The following is a 20,281-nucleotide window of genomic DNA, read 5'->3' on the forward strand; positions in this document are numbered from 1 at the left end:
TCACAGAAAAAATAAGAATAGAAGCTGGCTGCCTCTCTTTTCTCTATTTTCTCTCATGCGGCTGCTCACTAGGTTAATTGGAATTTCTCTCAAATCACACGGCTGCACTTAATACAATATATATGTATTAAAGTCGACAGAAGAGGTATCCTATTACAAATAGAATTCGGTCAAAGCAAGGTGACTTAGACTAACTTGGGCTTGTGGCAATTCAAGCCACACACGGGCCCACTTTAACAAATCTCCACCTTGGCTTGAATTGATCAAGCTACACTAACAAACTCCTCCATCAGCTCCACCTTAGCCCTTAAGGGCTCACAAGCTACAAACATCAACCACAATCCTCCATAACACAATCCCTCATCCCTGCAACTCATCCTCCTGTTCTCAAGCTTGAAGACCAATTGAAGCTGCGCACAGCTTCAACTTCTCAATAGTGACACCCATAGTCAACATGTCTGCCGGGTTCTTAGATCCACAAATCTTCTGAAGTATTACCAGCTTATCTTCAACAAGATAACGGATAAAGTGATATTTTGTCTGTATGTGCTTCGACTTTGAATGAAAAGTCGAATTTTTGGCAAGAAAGATTGCACTCTGACTGTCATTGTGTAGAATGTCCATCTCCTGCTTCTTACCCAATTCATCTAAGAAACCATGTAGCCAAATCATCTCCTTTCCAGCTTCAGTTGCTGCAACATACTTAGCTTCTGTAGTAGAAAAAGTGACAATCTTTTGCAGATTTGAAACCCATGATATAGTTGTACCACCCAGAGTAAAAACAAACCCAGTAGTACTCTTTCTACTGTCAATATCACCAGCAAAATCAGCATCTACATAACCCTGCAGTTTCAAACTTGCACCTGTGAAGCAAAGACATGTATCTGATGAACCCTTCAGATATCTCAGAATCCATTTGACTGCCTCCCAATGCTGCTTTCCAGGCCTAGTCATGAATCTGCTCACAACTCCCACTGCATGTGCAATGTCTGGCCTTGTACACACCATAGCATACATTAAGCTGCCAATAACTGAGGCATAGGGCACCTTGCTCATATGGTCCCTTTCTTCTTCTGTCTTCGGTGACTGTTCTTTGCTTAGTTTGAAATGACTACCCAAGAGTGTGCTCATTGGTTTAGCTTCATTCATGTTGAACCTGCTGAGAACTTTCTTCACATACTCTGACTGTGAAAACTTCAATGTACCATTAGCCTTGTCTCTAATGATTCTCATACCAAGGATTTGCTTTACAGCTCCTAAATCCTTCATTGCAAACTGTTTGGACAATTACTTCTTCAGATTATTAATCTCCTTAATGCTAGACCCTGCAATAAGCATATCATCCACATACAACAGTAATATGATGTAAGAATTGTCAAAAGACTTAACATAGCAACAGTGATCAGCTTCACATCTCTTGAACCCAATTCTATGCATAAAACTGTCAAATTTCTTGTACCACTGTCTAGGAGCTTGTTTTAGTCCATACATGCTCTTTCTCAGTTTGCAGACTAAATTCTCTTGTCCTTGAGCAATGAACCCTTCTGGTTGAATCATGTAAAGGTCTTCCTCCAAGTCACCATGAAGGAATGCTGTCTTCACATCTAACTGCTCAAGATGTAAGTTTTCTGCAGCCACCATTCCCAGTACCAATCTGATTGTTGACATCTTCACAACTGGAGAAAATATCTCTGTGTAGTCAATGCCTTCCTTCTACTGGAACCCTTTAACAACTAATCTGGTCTTGTAACGTTTGCTACCATCATGCTCATTCTTTATTCTGTATACCCACTTGTTGTGCAAAGCCTTCTTTCTTACTAGCAATTCAGTCAGTTCCCATGTCTGATTCCCCAACAAGGAATCCATCTCATCCTTCATGACTAACTCCCACTTGTTTGAATTCTCATCTTGCAAGGCTTCATCATAATACTCTAGCTCACCACCATCAGTCAACAGGAGATAATTTAGAGTGGGTGAATAACGCTGTGGAGGTCTAATGTTCCTAGAAGATCTGCGGATTTCAGCTACAGGTGTACTCAGATCTACCTGTGAATTTACATTTTCCTTATCTTCTTCACCCCTTTTCTGGACAGTACCTTCAGTCAATTCATCTAAATTGACAAACTCAGATTTCTTCTGATCTATCTCTGTAACATCTGACACTACAGTTGACCTGTCCTTATACATAACCTGCTCATTAAATATTACATTTTTATTTCTGATGATTTTCCTGTTTTGTTCATCCCAAAACCTATAGCCAAATTTCTCATCACCATAGCCAATGAAAAAACATATTTTAGACTTTGCATCAAATTTACTTCGAGCATCAGAATCAATATGAACATAAGAAACAAAACCAAAAACTTTTAAGTGTGAAAACTTTACCTCTTTACCACTCCAAACCTCCTCAGGAAGTCTAAACTCCATGAGAACTGAAGGTCCTCGGTTTATCAGGTAAGCTGCAGTGCTAACAGCATCAGCCCAAAAAGTTTTTGGTAGTCCAGCATGCAACCTCATACTCCTAGCACGCTCATTGAGAGTTCTGTTCATGCGCTCAGCCACACCATTCTGCTGTGGTGTCCCAAGAATGGTCTTCTCCATCCTAATTCCCTGTGCAGCACAATACTCACTGAACCCTCCATCTATGTACTCTCCTCCATTATCTGACCTCAAACATTTTACTTTCAAACCTGTTTCTGTCTCAACCATGGCCTTCCACTTCTTAAAGGTTTCAAATACATCAGATTTATTTTTCAGAAAATAAACTCATACCTTTCTGCTTGAGTCATCAATGAAAGTGATGTAGTACCTTGAACCTCCAAGGGATGCAACCGGAAAAAGCCCCCACAAATCAGTGTGTACTAACTCCAATTTTTTAGCCTTCGGTGTCCTTCCAGTTTTCAAGAAGCTCACTTTTTTCTGCTTTCCTAAGATGCAACTTTCACACATGTCAAAATCAATGGACTTCAATTCTGGTAGTTTTCCTTTTGACAGCAGCATCTTCATCCCTTTCTCACTCATGTGACCAAGTCTACGGTGCCATAGGCTTGTATCAGTACTTGCATCAGCAACTGCAATTGTGTCTCTTGGACTTGAGGTCATGTACAAAATACCAGTTTTCTTTCCATGAGCCAATACCCTAACTCCCTTTGTAACCTTCCAAGTACCACCAACAAATAGTATTGCATGCCCTTTATCATCAAGTTGTTCAACAGAAATCAGATTCCTCCTTAGGTCAGGAATATGTCGAACCTTCTCCAGTAACCAAACAGATCCATTGGGCAATAATATCCGGACATCTACCATACCTACAACATCCAAGGCTGAACCATCAGCCAAATACACCTTACAAAAATCACCTGCAACATAATTCTGTATGATTTCTCAGTGTGGAGTGGTATGAAAGGAAGCTCCTGAATCCAAAACCCAATCATCAAGTGGACTGTCTACTGCAAGAAGTAATGCATCCTGTACCTCTTCTGTTACAGCATTAGCAGAATCATCTCCATTCTTCTTCTTAGGACTTTTGCATTGATTCCTAAAGTGACCTGTTTTCCTACAGTTCCAGCATTGTATTTGTTGGCCTGATCTAGATTTACTTCTGTTCCGATTAGAATTTTTGGATTTTGATCTGCCCCGGTTTGAATTTCTGTCATTACCTCTGCCTCTTGTTTCAAGGTTTAGGGCAGAACCAGATCCTGAGGTTTCGTCTGCATCTCTTTGGCGAATCTCCTTAGCCAGAATTAAATCTCGTATATCATTGTACTTGAGCTTTTCTTTTCCTGTAGAATTGCTTACTGCCATCCTCATTGCCTCCCAACTGTTTGGCAAAGAAGCCAAGACGATCAGAGCACGAATCTCATCATCAAAATCAATTTCTACGGACGACAATTGATTTGTGATAGTATTAAATTCATTCAGATGTTGTGCTACTGATGCATTCTCTGCCATCTTCAGATTGAACAGTTTCTTCATCAAGTGCACCTTATTGTTTGCTGACGGCTTTTCATTCATACCAGACAAAGCCTTCATCATATCTGCTGTGGTCTTCTCCTTTACAACATTGTGTGCAACAGACCTAGACAGAGTTAACCTGATAACTCCTAGTACCTGTCTGTCAAGAAGAGCCCATTCCTCAGCCTTCATAGCCTCAGGTTTTGTCCCCAAAAGAGGCAGATGCAATTTCCTCCCATAGAGATAATCTTCAATCTGCATCCTCCAATACGCGAAGTCTGTGCCATCAAACTTTTCTATTCCAGACGCCTTTCCTGCTTCCTCTATCATTGCTCCCACTCAAACCTAATCCTAGGCTCTGGTACCAGTTGTAGGGAATTTAATCAAAATCCTAACCTGTGAGAAACAAAACAAATAGAGAAAACACACGCCAAAGAAAACAATCACATGCACAAGACTATATTTAAGTGGTTTGGCAATTTGCCTACATCCACGGAGTTGCAGGGATTTCACTATTATCAGGGAAAATACAATAGTGCACAAGAACACTCTCAAGAAACCCAATTCCCAATTACACCCTAGCACTCTCTCACAGAAAAAATAAGAATAGAAGCTGGCTACCTCTCTTTTCTCTATTTTCTCTCATGCGGCTGCTCACTAGGTTAATTGGAATTTCTCTCAAATCACACGGCTGCACTTAATACAATATATATATTAAAGTCAGCAGAAGAGGTATCCTATTACAAATAGGATTCGGTCAAAGCAAGGTGACTTAGACTAACTTGGGCTTGTGGCAATTCAAGCCACACACGGGCCCACTTTAACATGAAGAAGTGAAGCCGCGCTCATCGGCAGCCATGCACTCATCTTCCTCAAACTAATTTTCCTTACCTTTTTCATGCAAAAATCTTATCAATACTCTGAGCATTGGTTTAGACGTGCAAGATTTATTATTTTTTACTTTTGCAAAAATCCCAATATCCCCCAACCAAACACCTCAATTTCTTTTTTCAAATTACATTTGAGTTCTAGAAATTTTGAGTGACTTGTTATTGGAATGTGTGTTGTTACATATTGCTCGTAATAAAACTAACAAAGAAGAATCCTAGTGTCTAGATAGTTTGGCTCGCTCATTTTGGCCATGTGTGGGTGTACCCATTTTGACGTCGTTTTAGGTAACCAGAGCTCTGCACAAACATAAAATTAGACCAACTCATATAATTCCACGGATAATGGTTTCTTTCTTGACTTCTACCAAAATGACGGAAAGAGTTCTTCATTTGAAGGCTTCAAAGTACACCATACAAATTAATATTTTTTCTAATTAAAATATTTAATATGGCACCTCCCCCAACATTGTGGTGAGTGTTAAAGCTAGAAATTTCTCAAGGTTGGCCAAGCTTATATATTGACATAAAACATTTGAGCTAGTACTGATTTAATAGGCTGTCTAGGCAATTCTCATTCTAACTTGAAAATATAGGCAGTGACATTAATATTTCATTCACAAAATTTTAATAAATAACTATTTCACATTTCGTGATATTTATTATTATTATTATTTTTTTTTTTTTTGTTGAAGTATTAGAAATAAAGCTTGTGAAAGATTTGCCAACACGATGTTTGTGATAATATTAATTATTTAGTTCTTTTTTTTTTTTTTGTGTGTAATGATTTATTATTTTTCATAAAAAATAAGTAATAAAATTTAAAAACAATTATATAATAAACTCCATAATTTGATATCATTTTCAAAGTAAACTCTAAATCTAAAGTAAATTTACAAATGGTTTCAATATTTTCGACTATAGTGTCTAATTGTATGACATAACCAGTTGATTTGCATCTTGGCTTTTGCCAAAATCTACATTTCTTCCTTAACGTGGTTTAGCTTCATCATAGAGCTCCAATCCTCGGTATGGCTTATATCTCAGTATATTGAAGGAAATATGAAAATAGTTTAGAGAAGTGGAAGCAAAAGAAGAGAGAGCAGAGTCAGATCTGTTGGCTATATATATAAATGCTACAAGCTTTAGGGTTAGGTGTGGATAGACTTTATACTAAAGTGAATCACTTGAGTTAATACATAATAAATCACAATATATCTTTCGTGTACTCCACTGGCATGGCCAGGGAGCTATTATATCATGGCCACCCCAAATTGTATATAAAAACAAGAAAAAATTGTGTAGTAATATAAAATATAAAATTTAAGGATTTGGCCCGACATAATTCGTGGCCCCCTAATGAAATATATGCATATGGCATTTTAGACATATACTTTGACTCCTCATCAGGCCTAACGCACACCATCAAATACATGAGACACCCAACTACATGCACATATGGCACTTTAGACATATACTCTGACTCCTCATCTAAACTTGAACACAACTGTGAGGACAATTTAAAATGGCAAAAAGCAGTGTACTAACAGGTTTTGCATCAAGCATACTAAATCTCTCTAACACCTTCTTAAGATATCCCTTTTGAGATAACCATAATTTACCAGCCTCTCTATCACGGTGAATTTCTATCCCAAGGATCTTCTTGGCAGCTCCAAGATCCTTCATGTCAAATTCACTACTCAACAAAGACTTCAACTTCACAATATCTTACTTACTCTTTGCACCTACTAACATATCATCAACATATAGAGCAAGAAATATATAGGAGACATCAACAAATATTCTAAAATAAACACAACAGTCATACTCACAGCGCATGTACCCACGAGTGACCACAAATGAATCAAACCTTTTATACCATTGCCTAGGAGACTGCTTCAATCCATATAATGATCTCTTCAACAGACAAACATAATCTTCCTTGCTAGATTCTTTGAAGCCTTCGGGCTATTGCATGTAAATTTCTTCTTCTAAATCTCCATGGAGGAATGCGGTCTTCACATCTAGCTACTCTAACTCCATGTCATGCATTGACACAAATCCTAGGATTACTCAAATTGAGGCGTGTTTCACAACTAGAAATATCTCATTATAATCAATTCCTTCTCTCTATGAGTAACCCTTAGCCACTAACTGTGCCTTGAATTTTTCACCTTCCTTTTCTGAAAATGCTTCTTTCTTGCGGAATATCCACTTGCAACCAATAGCCTTCTTTCCCTTGGACAATTCTACTAATTCCCAAGTCCTATTTTTCTGTAGTGACTTCATCTCTTCTAACATTGCTACAAGTAATTTATCATTGTCTTTCCTATTTGTAGCCTCCTTGAAAGTGAATGGCTCTCCACCGCTGGCTACGAGAGCAAAACTAACCATGTCTTCAAAGCCATATCTCAATGGTGCTTTGTGAACCCGCTTCTCTCTAAGGCTTTTCTTGTTGTTACTGTGGATCAATCTCAACATCACCCTTATCACTGGGTGAACTATTCTCATCAAACTCCACCTTAACAATTAATTTTTCCTGTGGTATATCATCACATGTCTCTGCTTCATTCTGTTTCAACATTGAAAGCTCGAAAATGTGTTAAAAACACAAGAGCTATTTAGACCCCCAATTGAAAATTATGGCAAGATTTCTTTTACTCTAACTTATCTAAGTGCTGAAACAAGAGTAAATGAAGTGCAATCAATCAATACTACTCTAGTGCATAAACACGAACAACAAATAATAAAAGTAAAGCACAAGATTAAAGGACGAGAGATGCAAACACAAGATAACACGGTGATGTGTTATCGAAGGAAACCGAAGAACTTGGTGAAAAACCTCTCTGCCACCCTCCAAGCGATAAATCGATCCACTAGACAATAAGTTAGGATACACGAATAGCAAGAGACCTTCCAAGCTTAATCTACCCAATGCACCTAAGCCCTCCAAGCTCCTACTCCGACAAGACTTCTTAGAACCGTGTCTTGTCTAGCTTTTCGAATCCTGTAATACGCCTGATTGCATCTGCCAAGCCTTACCGGCTTCTTTTGGAAAATCCCAAAAGCTTCCCAAGCTCCAAAACACTCTCTACAGCACTCTGAAAAGGTGTAGGTTGTGTTTGGGTATAAATATCCTCTCAAGGTATGGAAATGGAGAGGTAGGAGTTGAGGAAAATCCACAAGCAATTGTGTAGAGATATGTGGATATAATAATCTCTAACTCTCAAGATTTGTGGCTTGGGTTTTCTCTTAGAAGCACTCCTTAACATTTGTGGATAATGTGGGTATATATAGTGTGGGTATAGAAAGTGTGTATCAGATAGGACAATCTGGCAAAACAAAATGTTTTGTGAGTGTCTCGCAAGAAGGCCTTACCCTCGAGTTACTCGTGAAACACAGTTGTCTCCATCCTATCCTGACTCTTCGCATTCTAGTCATGTGCAGGGCACATACATCATTTCACGAGATGCTTAGTTGCGAGCTACCCGCGAAATCTCTTCAGTCTTCAATTTGCTTGAGTCTTCACACACAATCTCTCTCTCTCTCTCTCTCTCTCTCTCTCTCTCTCACAACCCTTACAATTAAATCCCACAATAAATATAGGGTACAAAAAATTGAATAAAATTACAATCAAATTTGGCACGGAATTAAAGCCAACAAAACAGATAGTTGTAAATTATAACTTTACAATCTCCCCCTTTGACTATTCCGTGACAAAACCCCTAAAACAGACACCAAACTTAAACGTGAGTTTGGGAACAGTGGCAAAACTCACTCACACCTAATCTAGAAGTTGTGAAGCACTTGCACGTATATACCTGTAACCTGAAACACTCGCACACAAACAAAACTTTCATTAAGCTTATGACAAGTTGAATACATGGTACGTACATGAGCAAGTAAAGTGCAATAAAGTTTGTAAACACTATAAAACATATAAGCATATCTTGATTAAACAAGGTCAATCATTAAATAATGACTACAATGAACATTTAGCAAGTAAATGCTCATCCGGACATGCAATGCAATGAAGACCAATCACAATGATCAATTGCATGTCCAACACACAACTAATGTAAAATACACAAAGTATATGCATTTAGGATACAAGATCCTACTAGGGTACAAGTGTGAGGTACTTAAGATATAATATCAACATCTAAAAGTACTTAAAAAAAAATGCTACAAAGCATTGAGATAAATACAAATACTGAATATAAAACTGAAGTTAAGAACAATGTACTAAAGCTTTAAACGAAAGCAGTAAAAACAACTATCCAAGAGTTATAAACACTAAAATTGTTTAAATCAAAATATACATAATGCTAAACCACCTGTAATGAACCAATGTATCTAAGATCTAAGCTATGCTCCCCCAAAGCTGTGCAAGCTCCCCCTCAAAAGTTTCTCCCCTTTTTTGACCGAAATGGCCAAAGAGGCTAGAACTGATCGGACTCTAAATTTGATCCTTGGTCCATGGATAAATCATTGATTAGTGAGGATAAAGCCGTGATCTAACCCTGGATATAAGTAAACTGGTCCGTAGTGTGCTGCACATGGGATTCAAGCATGGCAAATGTATTGTCCACTCTAGATAGGAGGCGATCAAGTTTGTCTGGTCCTCATGCTGGTGCTGTCTAGTCCACTCTAGATGTATGTCTTCAACATGATCCTTTGGTATTGAAGACACACCTATTCTGGAGCCTTTGATGTGGGCTGTACTCTAAGTCATTGTATGTGCACCAATGGGATAGTCTCCTTGAACCACAGTGAGACCACTCGGAAGTTTGAGCCTTGACTTTGCAATGAGGCCCATTATGAGTGAGGGGAATGGCATGACTGTTCTAGAGTATTGCTTCTCAATGCTCTTTTTCAAAAGGTGGAATATGTGTCCACATATATCAATCTCCTTGTGAGTAAAGAGATCGTACAAAAAGATTGTCCTTGGAGCGGACAATGTTGTCAAATTGGTGACCAAATATAAGTTGTGGATCATCACATGAGCAAGAGTCCTTATCTCCGAACTGAATGGAATTGTGTTCAAGGAGGTTTTCTTAAGTGTACCACCAAGAGTCAACACCATCTCCTCAATAGAGTCTAAGCGATCCTCATATTGGACTGTGATTGGCTGTGAGGGAGGACGAATCTCCAAAAATTCTTGTATGCTTTCCCTTGTAATCACAAACTTTTTGTATCTCACCCAACAATCCATATGATCCCCTTCCACACTAGCATCTGAGAAAAATTCCTTTATGATCTCCGAGTATACAACTCCAACTAGATTCAGGAGCTTTGTCCACGTCTTTTCCCTAAACACTGCAGGTATGCAAGTGTCCTCAAGGGTATCCAACTTGACAATCCTTTCCATGATAATCGTGGCTCTTTTGTAGCGATCATTGTATTTCAAATCTACCTCAACAAACTTAAAATTATCAGAATCCGTGCGAGCACATTTTGAGGTTGGTCTCTTAGGAGCTAAATGTTTGGTAGGAGACATTTGCACGTGAAAATAGAAAACAAAGAAACAAGTGCAAAAACACAAAAACAGAACACAAACATGATTAGCTTCATGTTAGTCCAAAACAAAAATAAAAACAACTTAAAACAAAGCATAACAAACTCAAAATAACATGCTATAAGTGTTAAAACATTTAAACAAAAGCCTAATGCAGGAAATAAGTGACTGTGCATGTGTGTGAAACAGGTGATGCATGGGGTGTGCCTAGTGGGTGCCTAGGTGGTGCATGCTAAGGTATTGTGAGGCACAAAATGGGAAAGTGTGTAAAACAGACACTCATTGATCAAAATATGTGAAACATGTTCAATCAAAAGTAAACCCACACAATGGAACTCATTTGAGTCCAAAACACCACAAGAATGTCACATGAACATTCTGTCAAACAGATAACATGCAACAGTGAACTACACCAATGAACAATGCATGAACATAAGTGAGAATGCCTCAATACATGTTTAGAATGCCACATGAGGCTAACACAGATCAAATGGGGCTCAACCCAATCAAAGATTTGAAAAAAATTTCAAAAACACATGGCATGTTACAATCAACACATTCATAAAAGCATACAAAACATTATCTATGACAATAAATATAAGGGGTCAAGGATCACACTTAGGTAATGAAACCAAAACGAGTGTACCCGCTCTGATACTAATTGAAAGCTCAAAAATGTATTAAAAATACAAGAGCTATTTAGACCCCCAATTAAAAATTATGGCTAGATTTCTTTTACTCTAACTTATCTAAGTGCGGAAATAAGAGTAAATGAAGTGCAGTCAATCAATACTACTCTAGTGCATAAACATGAACAACAAACAATAAAAATAAAGCACAAGAGTAAGGGAAGAGAGATGGAAATACAAGATAACACAGCGATGTGTTATCGAAGAGGAAACCAAAGAACTCGGCGAAAAACCTCTCCAAGCGATAAATCGATACATTAGACAATAAGTTGGGATACACAAATAGCAAGAAACCCTCCAAGCCTAATCTACCCAATGCACCTAAACCCTCCAAGCTCCTACTCCAACAAGGCTTCTCAGAATCGTGTCTTGTCTAGCTTTTTGGATCTTGCAATACGCCCGATTGCATTTACCAATCCTCACCAACTTCTTTTGGTAAATCCCTAAAACTTCCTAAGCTCCAAAACACCCTTTACACTCTGAAAAGGTGTGGGTTGTGTTTGGGTACAAATCTCCTCTCAAGGCATGGAAATGGAGAGGTAGGAATTGAGGAAAATCTACAAGGAATTGAGGAAAATCTACAAGCAATTGTGTAGAGATATGTAGGTATAACAATCTCTAACTCTCAAGATTTATGGCTAGGGTTTTCTCTTAGAAGTACTCCTTAACATTTATGGGTAATGTGGGCATATATAGTGTGGGTACAGAAAGTGTGTATCAGATAGGATAATCTGGCAAAACAGAATGTTTCGTGAGTGTCTCGCGGGAAGGCCTTACCCGCTAGCTACTCGTAAAACACAGCTGTCTCTATCCTATCCTGACTCTTAGTATTCCAGTCATGTGCAGGGCACATACATCATTTCGCGAGATGCTTAGTCGTGAGCTACCCTTGAAAACTCTTTAATCTTCAATTTGCTTGAGTCTTCACACACTCTCTCTCTCTCACATAACCCTAACAATTAAATCCCACAATAAATACAGGATACAAAAGATTGAATAAAATTACAATCAAATTTGGCACAGAATTAAAGCCAACAAAATATATAGTTGTAAATTACAACTTTACAAACATAAAGGCTTGGATCAAATATGACATCTCTGCTGGTCACTGTTTTCTTTGAAATTAGATTCCAAAGCCTGTAGCCTTTAACAACTTTTTCAAAATCAAGAAATACGCATTTTCTTGACTTTGAATTCAATTTAGAACGTTCTCCACTTTGCACATGCACATAAGCTGGACAACCAAAGATTTTTAGACTCGAATAATCAATTGATCTACTTGACCAAACCTCTTCTGGAATCTTGAAATTTATGGCTGATGATGGAGATCTATTACTAATGAAGCTTGTTGTGTTAACTGTCTTTGCCCAGAACACCTTAGGCAACCTTGCGTTCAATCTCATGCACCTGGCACTTTTTGCTAAGGTTCTATTCATTCTCTCTGCAATCTCATTCTGTTGTTTAGTTCCTTTAACTATGAAGTGAGGAGTAATGCCTTCTAATTTACAAAATCTTATGAATTCTTTATCCCTATACTCTAGTCCATTATCTGTTCTAAGGTATTTTATTTTCCTGCTAGTCTGATTCTCAACCTATGCCTTCCACTTTTTAAATATGCCAAACACATCAAACTTATGCTTCATAAAATAGATTCATACCTTTCTAGAGTAATCATTAATGAAACTAATGAAATACTAAGCACCGCTATGAGAAGAAACTGATACTGGACCCCAAACATCTTAATGAATGTAGTCAAGAACACCTTTACTTATATGAGAGCCTATCTTGAAACTGACTCTATGCTGCTTCCCATACACACAATCCTCGCAAAAGTCTAGCTTGCATATCTTCACCCCGTTCAGTAAATTTCTTTTGTGCAACTCTAACATACCATGTTCACCAATATGCCTAAGTTGCATATACCATAATTTTGTGTCATTAGTGTTGGACTCCACCGAAATGATGACTACAACTCCTTCTACAACTGTGTTTCCAATCAATCTGTAAAGCGTGCTTACTTTCTGTCCCTTCATCACCATCAAAACACCTTTGGTAATCTTCATGATTCCACCCTTTGATGAATATGAATGGCCCAAATCAAATATGTCTGACATTACTAAAATCTAGAACATGTCTGACATTACTAAGAACTTTCACAACTCCATCAAATATCTTGATCTTCACTATACCAATCCCAATAATCGGGCATGTAGCATCATCACCCATTTGGACTATACCACCGTTGTAAGGCTTATAAGTGTCAAACCGATCTTTCTTTGTAGTCATATGATATGAGCATACTGAATCTAAAACCCAAGATTTCAATAGAACATTATTACCTGATGAAATTGAAAGTAAATTTGCACCAACTTTACTGTCATCTGATGTTTCTTCAGCACACTAGCTAATTCTAGGGACTTCTTTCCATTCTTCTTCTCCTCTAAATGCTCTTTCAACTCTTTACACCAATTCTTATAGTGCCTTTTCTTGTGACAATAAAAGCACTCTACATCTTTCTTCGCATGTGATTTAGACTATGATCTGTTCCTATTGGAGTTCTGTCCTCTTAACCCGCTTCTATCCTATTGCTTGACTTAAACTTTACAATAAGTCCATCAGCCTGAGAATCATCACCATCTTGCTTCATCTTTAAGTTTGACAAGAAAGCACTAGTCACCTCATCGAGTATTACGGTCTCTTTCCCATACATCAACATAGTCACTAGATGATCAAAAGATGTAAGGAGCGACGCTAATAAGAGTAACACTTTATCTTCGTCCTCATAGTTCACCCCAAAACTTGACAATTGGGTATTCAACATGTTAAACGGGTTGAGATGCTCCAACTAATTTGAACCCTCTTTCATAAGCAAACTGTAAAGTTGCTTCTTCATAGACAACTTGTTCGTCAGATTCTTTCTCATATGAAGACCTTCTAGTTTTTCCCAAACCTCCTTTACGGTCTTTGCTTCTAGGATGTTGCGACTGACCTCATCACCTAGGTTGAGACAAATAGCACTAGCTGCTTTCTCATCCATCTCTACCCATTCTACATCCTTTATCATTTCCGGTTTCTTCTTCTTCCTAAGCAAGGCCTTATGAACTCCTTGTTGAATTAGGAGATCCTTCATTAGCCTTTGCCAAAGAGAAAAATTTCCTTTACCACAAAACTTCTCTACATCATACTTTGTACTTGACATCTTTACTATATTCAAAGGATCGAATCTTAACCTGGCTCTGATACCACTTGTTGTGCATAAATAAGCGGAAATTAAATAACAAGCACACATAAAGAACCCAAAAATTTACATGGTTCGGCAAACTATCTACCTCCACGATGACGATAGAGAAATTTCACTATAAAAATAAGGAGACACAATAATGCACAAAAATACTCTCCAGAAACCCAAATCCCAATTACACCCTAACACTTCTCACAATAAAACACAAGACTGAATAACCCACAACTTTTTCTCTGACACGGATGCACTTCTCTTCTTATTTTTCTTCTTATATGGCACTAGGTCTTTTTGGAATTACTCTCATCCATTTAACTTTGCCACATATCATAAAGTGCACGCGCAATATATATATATATATATATATATATATGTTACTTTATCAAGTCGGCTCCTGGGACTCCAAATACAACTTGAATTTGGTCAATTACTATGACTGAATTGGGCTTGGTTGGGCCTTATGGGCTTGTGGAAAAATTCAAGCCACACTTCATGCCACATTAACACAGCTATTAGCTGGTAATGTAGACAAGGATATATGGTCTTCATAGCTTCTTGAAAATGACCATGTCAACACTGTTAGAAATAAAGTCTGATTGAAATGTGTAAACTTTGGGCAATGAAAATGTTACTTGAGATGTGTAAAGGGTGAAATGTATAAAGCCTATAGGGGAGATGTATATCCATAAGTGTACTCATTATTACAACCTTATTCCATAAACTCTACAAGCATTCTAAGGTCTTATATATATGTGGGATTACTTTACTGTTATTGTACATATCTAAGAGAGATCAAAATAATTGTGGATGACCACTTGAATATAAGAGTTTATCAATATATTTCTTGTTTCTTTACTTTGTTTTATATATTTCTATCATTTTACAACACTATTCACATATATATTCTAGTAAACCTCACACATCATTGTAGCCACGTATCTCCCTTGTTTGTATTGCTTTTGCTTTTATCTATAAATAATTACAATACGAATTGATGGAACAAATTAAACCGATAATGAATGAGAAATGAAGTTTTCAAATTTTAGTTTTTTGCCTATAGAAATAATTAAACCAATAATAAATGAGAAATGGAACATTTTCATTTTTTGCTTTTAGAAATAATTAAACCAATAATGAATGAGAAATGGACTACTTTTTTCCCCATTTTAGAAATGGACTAGTTAAATTAGTATTCAGCAAGATGTTTTTCATTTGGAAAGTGAAAGTGAAATACGAATGGTAATGGAAAGTGAAAAGTTCTCTCTCTCTCTCTCTCTCTCTCTCTCTCTCTCTCTCTCTCTCTCTCTCTCTCTCTCTCTCTCTCTCTCTCTCTCTCTCTCTCTCTCTCTCTCTCTCTCTCTCTCTCTCTCTCTCTCTCTCTCTCTCTCTCTGGGGAATAAAAAATCCTCTTACCTACGAGTTCCTTGTTTTGAGTCTCCTTAGTTTGACCGTGTGTTTTGATTTTCTTTACTGTTGCAGCGTTGCTGTAAGTTAGTAAAGGGATGTATTGTTTTGATATAAAGTTGAGTTATGAGTTGTGTTGTGCACTTTGACTATTTGACTAAATTTGTGACTTGTGAGTGGTTTTTAAATTTTGCTGAATGTGCCTTCTGAATGGTTGTTGGCTATGTGACTTGGTCAATATATTAACACTAATAGGAAAATAAAAATATAAAACATTTAAAGAATTGTAAACTTATAAATTAAAGAATTACAAAAAAAATCATTTAACAACAATAATTAATATGTTTATTGTATTAGAAAAAAATATACCAAATGAACTTAGAATTTATTTTTTTATTATTTTACTAATACTATGGACAAATTTGTAATGAGGAAATCCCGTAGACCGCAAGATTCTTATTCAACCTCCTGGACAAAAATCCTAGAGCCGCGCCTAATTCATGAATTAAGTATTAGATTTTTTTTAATCATAATATGTTTATAACAAATTTTATTAAGTCTTATAAATTGATGTATCAATTTTTAAATAATAAATAAAAAAGTAATTTTGAAGTTTATATGTTGTATTGTTTAGTTTGATACTAACCACAATTATTGTTACATTGTTTTATCACATTTAATATAAAAGTGATAATAATTTTAGAATTTACATATAGTCAGTAATGATAACACGTAACATTGACAGTGATACATGAAAAAAGATGTTCCTTAGCTATGGTCCTCCTGGCTTCCAATTGCCCTCACTAATCTTCCAAAGAGGCCTATAAATGGCAGTATATAGTACACTCTCCTCCACCTTCAATTTCTGTTCTCTCCCACGAGGTGATTGGCTTTTGGTCCATCCCCACATACAATCATTTCTAACAAACAAAAACCATGAAGGTATTTGATATATACTACTCTCTCCACATACAATCATTGCAATTGAATAGATATATATGCTAGGAAAGCACTAATGAATAGTGATAAACTCAACTTTCTATTACAAATTATATAATAAAGTACTTGATACAATTTAAAGTTGCTTCATTTGTGCTTATAATTATTTCGTTTCTTCAGCAAACTGTGCTCATCCAGGTTTCCATGGATGGGTAGAGGAATTTTTTTCGCATTACGGAAGGTGAGAAGGCCCGCAAAAAAGCCATGAAGATTGCAGTTAGCCTTTCAGGTAACAAAGCGACGTTTATATATAATATATTACAAATTTTACAGCACTACAAACACTACTCGTTAACCTACTAATTATGGTTGTACTAGTACTTAAAAATTGTTTTCCATTTGTTGGTGTATGTGACATTTTCAGTGGTGGAATCATTAGTTTTAAAAGGGAAGCAGAGGGACCAAATAGAGGTAAAAGGAGATAATATTGATACTGTTAAACTTGCAACGTTGCTAAGGAAGAAAGTAGGGCATGCAAGCATAGTAAGCGTTGCAGAAGAGAAAAAAGATGAGAAGAAAGATGAACCGAAGATACAGTGGCCTCATGGACCCCCCCTACGCATTCTATGAGATTAGAGACCCCTGTTATGACACAAATGCTTGCTCCATCTTGTAATTTTGTATCAACCGGTGGAAATAACCACAAAGAGGGAGACAGTTTGAACAGCTAAAATATACATCTACTCCGGGTCTTCATGATAAATTTCCATTTAGATAAGATTAAATTTCTTTTAAGTACCCAAAAAACAAAAACGAAAACAAAAAAAGTCCTCAATGCTTCTTGAGCTGATGGAGATGTATTCTAGTATTAAATCAGAGCTTGGTTTCAATATAAATCGAGGGATGTATTATGCTTGAATAGATTTTCCTGAAAAATTGCGTTTGGTATTATATATGTTGAAACTTTTATTAAAAAGTACTTATAATGAATGAAATTGTGTTTGATTTGAAGAATTGTAAAATGCATTTTTCGGTACCAATATTAGTTTGACACATGCACTAACGAGTTCAAAAATAAATAATTTTTAAATTTTCATTAAAAACAATTTACATTATTTTATTTTTTAATTAGGTAGTTTAATTTGTACTTAAACAAAATTTTTAATTCAATATATTATGTTAGAAATTTCTACACAATTTTCTTTGTCCACAATTTGTTTTACTCTTCCCTTTATTTCTCTTTTAATTCCCCCCCCCCCCCCCCCCCCAAAAAAAAAAAAAAAATTACTTCCAACCTGTCATTCAACTCAATCCTCATTCCACTGTTTCTCTCTTTAATTTCCTAACTGGGATATCCCCATTCCCTTATTTTTTTTTTTTTCCTCTCAAAATTTTTCCTAACTATATATTTTCCCCACCACACGTTCATTCATCATCACAACCGCCACGCCAAACAATTCTGCCATTCTTGGTCTTCATTCTTAGAGCTCTTCCAGCTTGATTTGTTGAAGAAGTGAAGTGGCGCTCATCGGCGACCATGCACTCATCTTCCTAACTACTTTTCCTTACCTTTTTCTTACTTCACATCTCTCTCTATCAATACTATGAGCATTGGGTTTAGAACATGCAGGATTTATTATTTATGCAAAAATCCTAATATCCTCCTAACCAAATACCTCAAATTTTTTTTTTTTTCAAATTACAAATTATCTCTAGAAATTTTAAGTGACCAGTTATTGGAATGTGTGTTGTTACATATAGTTTGTTACCTTCCCCCCCCCCCCCCCCCCCCCCCCACCCTTATTAATAATTAGAATGAGAATTGAAAACACAGCCTATTAAATCAGTACTATCTCTAATGTTTCATGTCAATATATACGCTTGGCCACCCTTGAGAAATTTATAGCTTTAACACTCACCACAATATTGGGGGAGGTGCCATTACATTAGATTGCTCATATTTAATGTTAAATATTTTAATTAGAAAAATATTTAGTTTTCATTGTCATGAAATTTTATCCTTTTAATTATTAATTTGCATGGTGTACTTTGTTGCCTTCAAATGAAGACTTCTTGTTGCCTTTTTCGTAGAAGTCATGAAAGAAACCATTATCCAGGGAATTATATGAGTTGGTCTAATATTGTGTTTGTGTGGAGCTCTGGTTACCTAAAACGACGTCAAAATGTGGGTACACCCACACATATGGCCAAAATGAGCGAGCCTAGCTATCTAAACACTAGGATTCTTCTTTGTTAGTTTTTTTTTTTTTTTTTTTTTGTGTGTGTGTGTGTGGTGGCTATATATAAATGCTACAAGCTTTAGGGTTAGGTGTGGATAGACTTTATACTAAACTGATTCACTTGAGTTAATACATAATAAATCACAATATATCTTTCGTGCACTCCATTGGCATGGCCAGGGAGCTATTATATTATGGACAAAGTTTAGCTACAAGTCTTGCATTCTCTCTATCACTACAAGAAAAAAGACTTAACACAACGAAAAAAGTCGTTACAATAATAACTAATGTCGTTGTAATAAGTGTCATTGCAACGACAAAAAAGTCAATGCAAGCCATTGTAATAAACTCCAAGGCAATAGGCTTATGTAATACTAGATTTTCATTGCAATAAATTCCACATATTGCAACGATTTACTTTGAAAATCTCATTGCAATAGGTTGATTTTTTATTAAAAAAATAATAAATTTTAAAAAAAAATTAAAAATAAATAAATCATTTTTTTAAATAATAATTTTTTCATTAACCTATTTTGCAATTCAAAAACTATATCTAGGAACTATACTAACAAATTAAAGATACACATAAAATATGAAAAATTTGAAATACTTCATTTCAATACATATGTCAAAGAACACCAATACACAACTTGTTGAGTTTACATTCAAACACATAGTTTCAAAATGTATGAAAAAATCAGTACAACATGAAAGAAAAGTTTCTTCCTGAAGGCGTTATCCAAGCATGCTTCACGACCATTCACTACAACAAAATGTATTTTCAGTGACGAATTTTAGTGAGGAAAATTTTTTCGTCACAAAAAGGTACCATATAGTGACGAAATTTATATTTCGTCGCTATTTATAAAAAATAATTAGTAACTTTTAGTGATGAAAATTAAATTTTGTCACTATATGTTGGGTTGAACTAAAGGCGCTAAACAAAAATGTAGGCGCCAAACTAAATTCATCTACAGTGACGAATTATTTCGTCACTAAAAGTTTAAGTTTTTTGTGACAAAAACTTTCGTCACTAAAAGTGTTGCTAAGAAAACTATTAGTGACGAAACTAATAGTGATGAAAATAAGTCGTCACTAAAAATAGGAACATAAAATTAAATGGGAGTATTAGTGACGAATCTAAATTTTCGTGGCTAAAGGTACCTTATAGTGACGACTTACAAGTCGTCACTAAAAGTATAACACTAAAAATACTTCAGCCCCTTTTTTCTTTTTCACTTTTCCCACTTTATTTTCCCTCCCTCACCCGATTCTCTCTTTCCCTCACATATATCTCTCTTTGCCTCACATATATCTCAGTCGTCGCCACTGATTGACTTGTCGTGCCGTCGTTCGTGACGATTTAGAAGCTTTGGCTCACCGATCATGATGCTTCAGATCGTCATTCGCGG

The 20,281-nt window shown here is 36.3% G+C and overlaps 1 long non-coding RNA gene across 1 annotated transcript; it reads left to right on the plus strand.

The window, feature by feature from the left end:
- Positions 1 to 16,544: 16,544 nt before the first annotated feature.
- On the plus strand, positions 16,545 to 17,605 carry LOC126720989 (uncharacterized). Its single transcript, XR_007653763.1, has 3 exons — positions 16,545 to 16,632; positions 16,810 to 16,918; positions 17,054 to 17,605. It is a non-coding gene; the product is annotated as an uncharacterized LOC126720989 (long non-coding RNA).
- Positions 17,606 to 20,281: the final 2,676 nt, after the last annotated feature.

This window comes from Quercus robur, chromosome 4 (genome assembly GCF_932294415.1).
Source record: "Quercus robur chromosome 4, dhQueRobu3.1, whole genome shotgun sequence".
Taxonomy (NCBI): Eukaryota; Viridiplantae; Streptophyta; class Magnoliopsida; order Fagales; family Fagaceae; genus Quercus; species Quercus robur.